Here is a 9373-nt window from a genome sequence, read left to right as displayed (position 1 = left end):
TGAACCCAGGAGATTGAGACCAGCCTGGGCAACATGGCGAAACTCTGTCTCTACAAAATATTAGCCAGGCGTGGTAGCAGGTGCCTGTAGTCCCACCTACTCAGGAGGCTGAGATGAGAGGATCACCTGAGCCCTGGAGGTCAAGGCTACAGTGAGCCATGTTCATGCCACTGCAACCCAGCCTGGGTGACATAGTGAGACCCTGTCTCAAAAAAAAAAAAAAAAAAGAATAACTCCTCTCTCTCCCTCCATCTCTTTCCCTTTCTCTCTCTCTCTCTCTCACACACACACCCTACATACATGAGCACATACGTAAAGAAAAAAATACCAAATTTATTATTTGGATCTGAATATATAGGCAGTACTATTTAGCCTAATGTTTTTAAGCTACTGCTCTCTGATATATTTTTGGAGACTCTCAAGTTTTCTGCCTAGAGTATTAAATTTGTACTTCTTCATTTCAGTACTAATCTAACATTGTGAATGCAGGCACGCTCTGGGTGATTTGGGTATCTGATTTCATTTGTGGTTGTGCTTCTTGATTACATGGTCATCAGGTAAAATCACTAATATCACTTTAGGTTTGGTGGGCTATGCAGAGATAGACTTAATATATCAAGGATTTTTTGTGGGGGGAGTGGGGACAGAGTCTCTGTCGCTCAGGCTGCAGTGCAGTGGCGCCATCTCAGCTCATGCAACCTCTGCCTCTCAGGTCAAGTGATTCTTCCACCACAGCTTCCCAAGTAGCTGAGACTGCAGATGCGTACCACCATATCTGGCTAATTTTTTTGTATTTTCAGTACAGACAGGGTTTCACTATGTTGGCCAGGCTGGCCTTGAACTTCTGACCTCAAGTAATCCACCTGCCTCAGCCTCCCAAAGTGCTGGGATTACAGGACTAAGCCACCATGCCCAGCCCAAGGATTTTTTTTTTTTTTTTTTTTTTTTTTGAGACAGAGTCCTGCTCTGTCACCCAGGCTGCAGTGTAGTGGAGCGATCTCAGCTCACTGCAACCTCTGCCTCCCAGATTCAAGCGATTCTCCTGCCTCAGCCACCCGAGTAGCTGGGACTACAGGCACATGCCACCGCACCTGGCTAATTCTTTGTATTTTTAGTAGAGACAGGGTTTCACTGTGTTAGCCAGGATGGTCTCCATCTCTAACCTTGTGATCCACCCACCTTGGCCTGGGATTACAAGCTTGAGCCACTGCACCCAGCCGGATTATTTTTAACCTGGTGAAGGTAAATTTCCTTGCAGACCACAGAAGAAATACGTATTTTGCAATATTCTGAATAAAGAAAAGCATTAGCAGAATTGCATTGACTCCAAAACAGAGACTGCCAAAGACAACAGAGGAGGGGAGGGGCAAGCAGGAAGATTGTCAAGGTTAGGTGCAAATTTGCTTCACTGACACTGTTAATTTAAATTAGATTGGTTTCACAACTTTGTTTGAATTAAAAGATACATTAATCTTATTTTACAGTTGAACAAGGTCTGTATAAAGAGAGATTATAGGCTTGTATTTTTACATATTCATATTAAATATAATAAAAAATAATTAAGGTTAAAAAAACAGCTAATTGAATCTCCTGAACTCTTTCATTTACACACACACACACACACAAATGGGTTTCTTATTAAAATTTCCCATTCCTCTGAAATTTCACGTCACATTAGCAGGGTGGGAAATTTCAGACAACTGCTAAATCACGGCATCAGCCAGGCTCCATGGTCCATATCTTGCTAGCATAAAATGCAGTCTTACAACATGTTCTTAAACACACAGATTTTCATTCAACAATATATCTGCTTGTGGCTTTCCTAACAGAGGTTTCATAACATAGGGTCTGGCATTGAGGTAATAAAAAAATAAAAATAGTCACTCTGATTCAATTCATTCAACCAATATTTATTAAGTGTACAGTACACTGTAGCAGATTCTCGTGATACAATGGTAATTTCTTTTCTTTCTCTTCTCTTCTCTTTTCTTTTCTTTCCTTTCCTTTTGTTTTTTTCCGAGACAGAGTCTCGCTCTGTCACCAGGCTGGAGTGCAGTGGCACGATCTCGGCTCACTGCAATCTCCCTCCGCCTCCCCGGGTTCAAGAAGTGATTTTCCTGCCTGAGCCTCCGGAGTAGCTGGGACTATAGGTGCATACAACCACACCCAGCTAATTTTTTGTATTTTTAGTAGAGACGGGATTTCACCGTGTTAGCCAGGATGGTCTCGATCTCCTGACTTTGTGATCCGCCCATCTTGGCCTCCAAAGGGCTGAGATTACAGGTGTGATCTCAGCACCATGCCTGGACTTATTTTCATTTTTTTTTTCACTGTGTCTCCCAGGCTGGAGTACAGTGGCACAATCACAGCTCACTTCAGCCTCGAACTCCTGGACTCAAATGTTTTTCCTACCTCAGCCTCCCAAGTAGCTAGGATTACAGGTGAGGCACCACACCCAGCTAATTTTTTTTTTAGAGACAATGTCTCACTGTCTTGGTCAGGCTGGTCTCAAACTCCTGGCCTCAGGCAATTCTCTCACTTTGGCCTTCCAAAGTGCTGAGATTATAGCCATGAGTCCCCTTGCTCAGCGATGCTGATTTTCAAAACAACAGCAAGGCTTTTGCCTTCATGGATCTTATGACCCAGTGGAGGAAATAGCTATTAGCCACACAATCATGTAATCGGAGGGTAGTAACTAACTGTGGCAAGTGCTCCAAGGTCAGCTAGTGCTTTGAGAAAGTTATACAGACACCCAAGTCAGGCTTCGTCAACCCAATAGTCCACTGCCAAAAAGGCGCGCTCGCTTTGATCTGGGAGTTGATCTAGACTAGCATTCTGGCTGACAACACAATGAACATAGCTTTAGAAATCACACCAGTCACACTTTAAATAATCTTTCCTAATCTTCCCTCTCAACTCTCAGGAACGCAGCTGACCCTTACACTGCAATATGCGGAAAACATTTCCTGTTGATCCATTAGAAGGAGAAGGAGAAAGAAAGGAAGAGGAAAATGAAGGGGAAGAGAAAGAAAAAAAGAGAGAGATGAAACGTGGCCAACATAGCCAAACCCCGTCTCTACCAAAAATACAAAAATCAGCTGGGCCGTGGGGGCACATGCCTGTCGTCCCAGCTACCCCAGAGGCTGAGGCATGAGATTCGCTAGAAACTGGGAGGCAGAGGCTGCCGTGAGCCGAGATTGCCCTACTACACTCCAGCCTGGGCAACAGAGTAAAATCCTGTCTCAAAAAAAAAAGAAACAAGAAAGGTCAGAAGACATGAACAGACACATGGCAAAAGAGGATATTCAAATACCTAATTGTCTAAAAAAAAAAAAAAAAAGAGAGAGAGAGATGAAAGAAAAGAAAGGATTCCAGGCATCACGGAATGGAGTGGCCAACGGCCTACAGAGCAACATGCCCAAGTTTTGTTGTGACCACCGCGATACGTACCTCACCCAGGACTCTCCATCTGTGGGAAAGACGCACTGCAGTGGCAGGAAACACAAAGAGAATGTGAAAGAAGCTATCAGAAAGGGATGGAAGAGCCGGCTCGGAGCCTGATTGACAAAGCAACAGCTGCATTTCAACAAGGAAAGACATCTCCATTCTCTGCTCCTCTTCCTGCAGGGGCAATGACACCACCTCCCCCGTCTTCTGGGACCTCCTCACCTTGGTATGATGCCAGCACCCCGTATGGGGGGCCTTCCCGTGATGCCAATGATGGGCCCTCCTCCTCCCAGGATGCCAGTGGGACCTGCTCCTGGAATGAGGCCACCCATGGGAGGCCACATGCTAGTGACGCCTGGGCACCCAATGATGAGACCTCCTGCCCGTCCCATGATGGTGCCACTCAGCTCGGAATGACTCGACTAGACAGATAAGGATAGAGGGGAGGTCTCATTATATCAGTTTTGTGTTACCTGTTCTGCTTCACAGGAGATCCTGCTGCTGCGATGTGGGTTTTCTAAACAGCATAAGGAAGACCTGCTCCCCGGTCCTATCAGAGAGTAGTTTTGGAGGGGAGAAGTAGGACAACACAGATGCTGTTTTCCTTTGTATCGGGAAGTGTGAAAATAAAATCGTCGACTCTTTTAGTTAAAAGTGTATTCCCTTTTTCCTCCCTTCTGTATTCTCTGTGTATTATAAAAGAAATGGAACATTCCAAAAAAAAAAGGAAAGGAAGAAGGTTAAAAGGAAGGAAAGAAGGAAGGAAGAGAGGGAAGGAAGAAGGATGGAGGAAAGCAAGGACGGTGGGGAAAGAAGACAGCTATGAGATACAAGTTGAGCAACTACTCTCAACTCACACCCTCCAACGGCTCCCATTTCATTCAGAGCAAAAGCCAGGGGCCCTCCAGAGGCCAACAAGGCCTAAGGGAACCACTTCCCTGGACAATCACACCTCAAGGCCTGAGTGGGGATGTTCTTCCCTAGACATCTGCATGTCTCACCCCAGCTTCCTTCAAGCATTCACTCAAATGACACCTTCAGGGAGGCCTACCCTGCACCCTTCTTACAATGCCCCCTCCTCTCACTGCCTAGCTCAGCTCTGCTCCATAGCACCCTCACCCTCTCCTGTATTCAGTCATTTTCTTATTTATTATGCTTCCTGCCTGCTCACCCAAAGTCAGCTAGAATGCAAACTTCTTGAGGGCAGGGGTTATTTAATGTTTTGCTCATTGCTCTATCACCAGCAAGTTAAATTATGCCTGGCATGTTATAGTCAATCAAATACTTACTGAATAAATGAATGAATGAACATTTTGGCAACAGCATTACGATAATATCACAAGGGACCTCTGTCTTATAATGTTAGCTCCATGCCAGCCAAGGACAGTACACAAACGTGCAGTTAATAACTATGTTAAAATAGTTTTTAAAAAATACGTTTAAATATCTCTCAGCTGGGCGAGGTGGCTCATGCCTGTAATCCCAACACTTTGGGAGGCCAAGGCAGGAAGATTGCTTGAGCCCAGGAGTTTGAGAGCAGCCTGGGCAACGTGGTGAGATCCCATCTCACCATACATATGTGTGTGTGTGTGTGTGTGTGTGTGTGTGTGTGTGTGTGTATATATATTATATGTATATTATATATGTGTGTGTGTGTGTGTGTGTGTGTATATATATATGTAAAGAAAGAGAGGAGAGTACTTACTTAGTTACTAGGGCCAGGCATTGTGTTGAGTGCCGTCCATGAATTATTTGTTTAATTATTGCCACAAGCCTGTCAAGGGTATCTTTACCCCAAGAACACAGCTTTAGAAATCACACCAGTCACACTTGAAATAGTCTTTCCTAATCTCATCTCTCAACTCTCGGAACACAGCTGACCCTTACACTGCAATTTAAGGAAAACATTTCCTGCTGATCCACCAGAAGGAGAAGGAGAAAGCGAGGAAGAGGAAAATGAAGGGGAAGAGAAAGAAAAAAAGGAGCGCGATGAAGCCTGGCTAGCGTAGTGAAACCCCATCTTTACTATACATACAAAAAACTAGCTGGGCCGTGATGGCACACACCTGTAGTCCCAGCTACCCCAGAGGCTGAGGCACGAGAATCACTGAAACATGTTACAGATGAGGAAACTGAGGCAGAGAGGTCAGGCAATCTGCCAGCAGTTACATGGCTGGCAAGAGGAAGAGCCAGGGTCGGAGCTGGGTTCAGATCAGGCCGCCGGTCTCATGGCCCAAGCTCTCAGCTACGTTCTTCTCCCCACCCTTTCGGTGAACAGAGGTCTACAAAAGGCCGCAGTCACTCAGTGCTCATGGGAAGCAGTCCAATGGTCTGCCCCATTCAAGAATAATTTCTAGAGCATCTAGCAAAATCCAGAGAACAGACAGAATTTATCATCATCCTAACAAAGTGGAGGAAGCCCACGTTGAGGGTGTGAAGAGAGCAAACTCTATCATTTATGGATTGCCATGTGTGGTACTAGGCAGCCATGCTTCAGACAAACTCTTATCATTATTATCTCCTAATTTGCATCAATATCGGTCAGCGGAGCTTGGGGTTTTACTCTGATAATTATCCAAAGTAAAATTACAGCATATGTTGCAAATTACAGACAGGCCCACCCTCCTTGTGGACGAACTGGGTTGAGGCAGGGTCTGTAGAATGAACCACAATGTGGCATTCGCTCCACAGGAGGCGGCCCGGGATGGCAGCCAGAGGCAGGGCCATCGTTCCCCAGGGCATGGATCCAGGACCCCTCAACACACAAATGGACGCTTGAAGTCCAAGCTGTAGGCCATTAGGATACCCACGATAATTCTCAGCAGGCAAGTGTTTTTAAATGAATTTTACGAAATGCTATTTGTGGTTGTTTTTTAATCTTAGTAAAGAGCCAGAAATGTCTTTAAACATTTTAACTTTTCAGAAGCTTAAATACATTGACCCAATCATGCAGCGTGCTTAGCAATGAGCCTATAGAGTGACAGCTGGGCTTTGGAAGGGGCTACCTTATGTTATACCCCCTGATGATCATGAGATGTCTATTTAGACAACGCCTCATTATTCATAATAAAGCAATCAGCGTATGGGGTAATGCTTTCTAGTCTGTTTTCTTCAACTAAAAATATATGTCATCTTAACTGAGGAAAACGGTGGACTAAAATAAAATGTGAGAAGGAAACACTTAAGGAAAGAGCTGTTAGCTTCTAAGAATTCCACGTTTTAAATAGACATGTGCTGGGTGTCAAGCCCCGTGATAAGCTTTCAGGACACAAAAGTGAAGAAGGGCCCCGTTCCCATCCTGAGAAATGTGACGCTTGTGGAGAAAGCGGTCCTAGAAGCAGATTAAACCAGTAAGTGCCAGAAAAGAGGGAGGAGCAGAGGGAGCGATCAATTTGGCCTAGGACTTGAAAAAGAGGCACCGTTACACCGAATCTTGGAGAATAAGGGGATTTTCCCAGACAGAGGCACAAGTAAGAATTATAGCCTACACAAACCGGATTAACTTCTTGTGGGAAGAAACTCCTCGGCAGGAAGTGAAGGGAATAAAACAAATACGCACCATGATGACTGGCATTTGTGCAGGCAGTACCCTACTGCTCCCTCACGTCTAAAAACTGACTGTGGCATCCTGGTAACCTAAGTAAGTCAGAACAAAGGATTCGGAAAAAAGAACTTGAAGCGTGAGTTCTTGCCTTAGGAGATGTTTTCTAGATGGGTAAGAGAAAGGAGAACTATAGCAGCGCATTCAAATTGGCATGTGATTACAACTCAACCTGGGCAGACTGGGGCAGCATGTGCAGGACTGTGGATGTAGGCTACATACTCTACTCAAATGTATCGGACAAGGCACCTGGAAAGACTCTTTTTCCATGGTCCCCACTTGCAAAAGGTCATAGCAGCATCCAAGGCAGGTTTCAAGCGGGTTTTAGTCTGGGTTGTCAGAGGCCAGAGCCTAGGCCAGCTTCCTAGATGGTGGGACCTGTGCAGATGCACGGGGACCATGCCCAGAAGATCCTCGCTTTGTTTTATCAGCAAATGCTTATTGAATAAATGAATGAACGAACACTTGGCACCATCTGGGAAGCCTTAATGTTATCTTTGAACTTGTGTTTTGGACGTGAAGTCCAACAGGACACAGAACAAATGAATGAGCAGAGGACACAGTCACAATGCCCATGTCTGCAGTACTCACATTCATGGCATCGGCGATGCCCAGGAGCGCAGAATTTCCGTGGCCCATGAGGAGTGGCATTCAGTGACACCCAAACCAAGTACTCGGGCAAGCAGGTCGCATCTGTGACAGAGTGACAGGGCACTGACAGCTCCAAGAGCCACACTCTGCTTTTGATCTAGAACCTGTTTCCAAAGTAATGAAAGGAACACAAAAGACCAAGGAGCCCTATCATGTTCGCTATGACCCATGTTATTTTGTATTAACCAACCAGCTATGCAGAAAATAGTGGTGTAGAAGGAAAAGGAAACAGAGGTCTCCACGTCATTCCTTGTCCTTTCCGTCCTCCCTTACTCATCGGTAAGCCAAGGTGGAGTGTCATAGAATGTGCATATATCAGGAGGAATAAAAACAGGTGAGTTCGTGCTGTGTGGTGTTTCCACCCTTCTGGTAGAAACAAAATACACCTGTAAAATCTACAAATTATGCATTGTGTCATTATGTGTGAGTCCCATATGAGTTAAATGCTCTTATATTTGCCTTGAAAACTAGCACTGTGGCCAGGAGTGGTGGCTCACACCTGTAATCCCAGCACTTTGGGAGGTTGAAGCGGATGGATCACCTGAGGTCAGGAGTTCGAGACCAGCCTGGCCAACATGGTGAAATCCCATCTCTACTAAAAATACAAAAGTTAGCTGGGTGTGGTGGCACATGCCTGTAGTCCTAGCTACTCAGGAGGCTGAGGCAAAAGAATTATTTGAACCCAGGAGGCAGAGGTTGCAATGAGACAAGGTCGCGCCACTGCACTCTAACCTGGGTGACAGAGTGAGGCTCCATCTCAAAAAAAGAAAAGAAAACTAGCACTGCCCAACATGAAGATGAATGTTAAAATTAATGCCAGCAATTTAAATTTTAAATTATCTTTCCTTAGAATGCCATTAAATAGCAAACAAAAATACTGTGAGAAGCTAAGAGAGGCTGTGAAAGTAGCATAAAGGTCTATATTTCATTACCTTTAATAGCAGTCTTTTCTGCTTTTTGAACAAGGGACAACACATTTTCATTTTGCACTGTGCCTTGCAAATTATGTACACAGCTCTGGGGTGAATCCATGGTTTTCAATATATATAAATATAAGAATACATATAGCTGTATTTGTCTGATATATATATATCTATATCTGTACATATGTTTATATTTTCATAGATGTATATGTACATATACAAATATCTGTAGGTATGGGTATATGTATAATGTATATCTATACACATATATTATACCTATATATCTATATAGAGATTTAGCTCTGCCCATCAAAAAGGCCCAGGAGCAATGATTCTCCAATAGCAATGAGCTCACCTGAAACCACTCCACACTAAGTAGACCCAGGGCTCTGAGGAGAAATGGCTGATTTGGGAACAGGGAAAATACAATCTGAAATTTGAACATGTCATGCCAGAAATTATTGATGGGCATATCAAAAGGCCATAAAAGACATTTTGAAGTAGTTCCCACTGACTGAATCTCAAACAATTTGAGGATCAAAATAGCCTATTAAAAGAAATAGAAATTCGTCAGTCCATACTTATATAAATAAATAATTTGAAAGTAGGCCGGGCGCGGTGGCTCACGCCTGTAATCCTAGCACTTTGGGAGGCCGAGGCGGGTGGATCACGAGGTCAAGAGATCGAGACCATCCTGGTCAACATGGTGAAACCCCGTCTCTACTAAAAATACAAAACATTAGCTGGGCAT

General features: G+C 44.4%; 1 pseudogene; it reads left to right on the top strand.

The window, feature by feature from the left end:
• The first annotated feature begins 3331 nt into the window (after positions 1–3331).
• Positions 3332–4952, top strand: LOC108310999 (annotated as a pseudogene).
• Positions 4953–9373: the final 4421 nt, after the last annotated feature.

Source organism: Cebus imitator, unplaced genomic scaffold (assembly GCF_001604975.1).
Source record: "Cebus imitator isolate Cc_AM_T3 unplaced genomic scaffold, Cebus_imitator-1.0 Scaffold6, whole genome shotgun sequence".
NCBI lineage: Eukaryota > Metazoa > Chordata > Mammalia > Primates > Cebidae > Cebus > Cebus imitator.
Note: the sequence above shows the minus strand (reverse complement) of the source record. Positions and strands in the feature narration are given on the sequence as shown.